Genomic DNA, 4,839 nt, shown 5'->3' on the forward strand with positions numbered 1-4,839 from the left:
ATGTTTTGTAAAGCAACGTGTCGTCCTCTGGGAGATTACAACTCGGCGTTTATTGATCTGTAAACACAACATATGACATGGTATAACAAGCGCGGTTAAGGTAGGTAACCATGTTCTTACTACGACGCGCGTCTCTAAATGACGTAATACGTAAATCCCTTTGTTCATTGTACAACCATTTTGTGCGTATAGTGCTGTAGTCTGCAATATTCCAGAAACAAGCAAAAATTGTTTGTAAAATTAGATTAAATTTAAAAAAATAACGGTTTTTAGAAACCTAACAAATGAAAATATATGATTTTAAGTTTTAATTATTTCAGTATGAGAAGCTGATGTTTATTGACAGTGTACAGTGTAGGAGCTCAATCTAAAATTCTGAGAAAAAAAATTATACACTATTATCTTTTAAAATAAAAGAAGTAGGTAACTACCTAATTCAGTAACTCAGTCATTTAGGGGCATATTTACTATTAGGATTTCTATGGAGCGGGAGATATTACCTAGCTATTATAAGTGCCAATGTTAAAACAAATAATTTTCTAAAAATCTACTTCTAGCAAAATATGTTGTGAAATAGTTCTAGACTTCTAGACACATAATATTAGAGATATTAGAGCATAAGACTGTTGTAAGTGATATATCTATTTAGCATAAACAAACATACCTCTTAATGTAACAAACGCATTTGGTTTCACATTTAAAAATCGAAAACAACTTAACTAAACAAGCTGGTTGTTTTATTAACAGATACAGATGGATAAAGCATATCAAGTCCTGGACCTGATTTAATAGGTACCTAAAATATTTTTGAAGAATTGTAAATTTGTTATTTCTACACCCTTAGCGTATTTATTTAATTGGTTTCTCTCCTCTGGTACTTTTCCAGATATATGGAAAACCAGTTTCAATGTTTCATTCGGCCTATTCCTAAACCGTCCTCTGACTTTTCTAATATTTCTAAATGCCGCCCAATATCACTACTTTTTGTTATTCCTAAAGTGTTCGAATCTTTGGCTACTAATAAAATCATATTTGATTTAAAGAATATCAATAATATCATAATAGATGACCAGCATGGCTTCAGACGTAGTAAAAGTACTATTACTAATTTACTTCATTTTTAAACGTTCTTGACTGACGCCCTATCAGATGGATCCAATGTCGATATTATATACATAAATTTCACTAGAGCATTTGATAAGATTGATTAATCTAAATCTTATTCTTAAAATTAAAACAAATCGGAATTTATGATCATTTTCTTTAATGACTTAGGTAGATTCTTTATTGAGATTCGTTATCAAATAGTTACTTTTAAAGATTTCTGGTCTACTCTGTTACATGTTTCATCAGGTGTTCCACAAGGTTCATATCTAGCACCCATTTGATTTTTGATTTTTTTTTAATGATATAGGTACTTAACTTGCCAAAATAGTTTAGAATTCTATTCCTACTAACATCTTCTAATGATATAAAAATTATATATAAAGTTAACTGCATACTTGAAGCTCAATTGTTTCAATTTAACTTAAATGCTCTTTATACGTGGTGTACAAATAATAACTTCACTCTGAACATAAAAAAATGTAAGATAATGAGATTTGCTAGAGCAGTTACTAAATTTGACTATAGGTACTATAATATCAATAGACTAACGCTTTAACCAACACTATGGGGTAATGTTTAAGACCTATCTAGGTATTTTGTTCAATTCTAAACTTAAATTTGATTTCACATTAATAATATTGTTATTAGATACAACAAAATGCTAGGTTTCATTATTCGTAATTGTACTGACTTTTCTAAAAAAAACATGTATTATGATCCATATTATATTGTTCACCGGTACATATATGTGAAGTGTGAATATGGCTCAATTATTTGGTCACCATACCTATAAATTGAAATTGTAAAGAGTACATAAAAAATTTGTACACTTCTTTTCATACAAATACTCCATTTCTAGGGATCCACACTCTTCATAGTAAGTTCATACACTCTTCTCTTGTCTAGTTGTCTATTCCTTAACCTTGGAACAATGAAATATCGTCGATTACGATTAGACTTATACTTTGCGTATAAAAATTTTCCTGGAATAGTTGATTGTCCAGATTTCTTGTATCATTTTTTCTTTCATGTTTTTTTCATGAACATATCAACATACTAATATTTTTAACCAAAAATAAATTTTATATGATTATGGAAATAACCTTCTTGCACTCTGTGTAGGACTTCAGTGTTATGTAGTTATGTGACAACTCTTAATAGATAACTGATACTTAAAATTAGTTAATGTTAGTTACTAAAACTTTATTGCGATTTTTCAACACTAAAAATGTTTAGTATATGGAAATGTTTAATATCTTAATTATAACTTATTAGACAAATTATATAATATTATTTAGAATCATCGTTTTATTTATGTTGGATGGTTTCATTGTACTTTAAAATTGACAAAATTGAATAGGTTTTAGAAAAGAAATGAACATTATTCACTTTATTTTAAATAAATACGTTGTATTTTATTCTAAGTGTTTATTTAGGTGTTGAGTATTTATCATTTTACTTTAAATGTTGATACATTTGTTAGATATCAATCATAAACATTCGGCTATAACTTTTCCTGCTAAATATGTAGGTTGAATAATAAGTCACAAAAATGTTTTCTTTAACGAAACAAAAACTGGCGTGACGAAAAAAATCAAAATAAATGAAATCAAGCTTTTTATAATATTACACTCCGATACGCGGTAGGTAATTTATTTTTAACATAACTCTTTATAATGATTAAAATCAAAAAACTATAAAAGAAAAAGCACGCATAGAGAATTCATGTTTTTATTAGTGATTTATAATATTACACCCTAATCCTCTGATGAATGATTTTTCCATCTTGCCAGGAAATCTTCAACAATGACTTAAAAGGAAGAAGGGTTATGAAGTATTGCTTAAGTAATAGTAGTAATATTATAGGTAACAGAAATAAATTTAAAAAAAATAAATAATAGTATACAAGTTAACAGACAAATAAACAGTAGTAGTATGTATATTTACACAGTTACACAGTTAAATAACTAATTTATGTCAATACATTACTCTTAGTTAATACACTTATTGCGCATTTCGTCATATTATTGGAACTTGAGAATGATCATGGGCCATCAAAGTTTTCGATGATTGCAAACATTTTAGAAATTGAATAGGCTGTATAAACATCGCTATTCGCTATTCGATGTTGACCGATATACTAGTAGTAATATCAAAATGTCAGGCCGTTCGCGTTCTTTTTGATAGACATGTTTTCGTGTTTTTTTTTTTTTTTTGGAGTGTGTCTAAAATAAAGTGTGATATAAAAACGTAAACTTTATGTATAAAATGAATACCTAACCTAACTTTGAGTACACACCAACATTTAAAATGCCCAAGTTTGATACGCACAGCGACAATACAGGACAAAACGTCAAAAGGTGGGTGCAATAACCACGGTTTAAAATAGATCTTCTATCTTACAACAACTGAAAGAGAATCCAGTCAGTCCAGATGAGTGATAAATATGAATTACGAACGACCGAGGTCAGATCAGGATCATCTAGAATCGTACAAAATTATTTGTGATTCCAACTTTTTCGTGGACCCAGACACATCGTGTGCACTGTGCAATTACACATCCATTGCCATTATTGAGGAAGGAAGCCCGACCGATCAGTCTCTTAAAATGTGAGTTATTACCTTATAATTTCGAAGTTATTAAATCGTTAGAGATTGATTGCATTTTTTCTGGTATTAACAGCATCAAGTTAGAATTGTATTATTTTGGAATTGAAATGTTTATTAATGGTATTGCGTTTAATTTACGTTTTTATGTTGTATAAGGGAATACTACGGTAATAAATGCTATTTTAGGTAAAGCGAAGTTTTATGGAACAAATACAGTTCAGTGTTTTTTTTATCGAAATTTATATAACTAAACTGCAATAATACCAAAAAACACAAAATTGGTGACTTACAAAGGTCATAACTTTGAAACTAAGTCCGAGCGACAAATTCTGATTGCACCATCGTTCTTAATTCGTCGAGTTACATAAGTTTCGATAAAAAAAAAAAATCAAACTGGCGAGGGGGCACTTAACTGCATTTATGTCCCGGTAGTCGGTACACTTCATACGTAATATTTAACCATTTAGGTGTGATATCAGCCAGATTTCATTACGAAAAAAGTTTATTTATACGGTTTATACTGGTCTTATTGGTCTATCATTGCAAGTGAGAGCATACATTTTTTTTTGTTTTTTCCTCAGTTGATAACTTTAAGAAATTGTATAAAAATCTGAAAACTTACTCGACTAATTCAATTATCAACTGAAAAACGACACATCACTTTTCTTAGCAGTTTCAATATTAGTAATTAATATCTATATACCTAATTTAAAAGTTTCCGAGGTAATGAGAAATATCGTTTATCCGTTATCGATTCATTATAGTAAGTAGTCTAAAAGTGTACCTCTGAAAAATAGTAAGCCAATAAGATATTCATAAATTTTAAATAAATTATTATTTGATATTTCTGATGATAAGGTTCAACATACATATTCCTATTGAGTATAGAGGCCAAAAGCGTCATCTCTTGTCAGATACCTGACAATAATTAGGATAAATGTTTGATATCTAGTAGGTAGCGGAAGGTCGTCGGAAGGAACATCGTCTACTGTACTTCCAATCTCTGCTTAAATATGCTCAATTTATTACGTTTTACGTATACATACGGTTTCCCTGCAAATTCTAGACATTAGAATGCTGGTCTGCTCTTTTGCTAAACTTACTTAAAGTAATTTTTGTTAA

This window comes from Aphis gossypii, chromosome 1 (assembly GCF_020184175.1).
Source record: "Aphis gossypii isolate Hap1 chromosome 1, ASM2018417v2, whole genome shotgun sequence".
Lineage (NCBI taxonomy): Eukaryota > Metazoa > Arthropoda > Insecta > Hemiptera > Aphididae > Aphis > Aphis gossypii.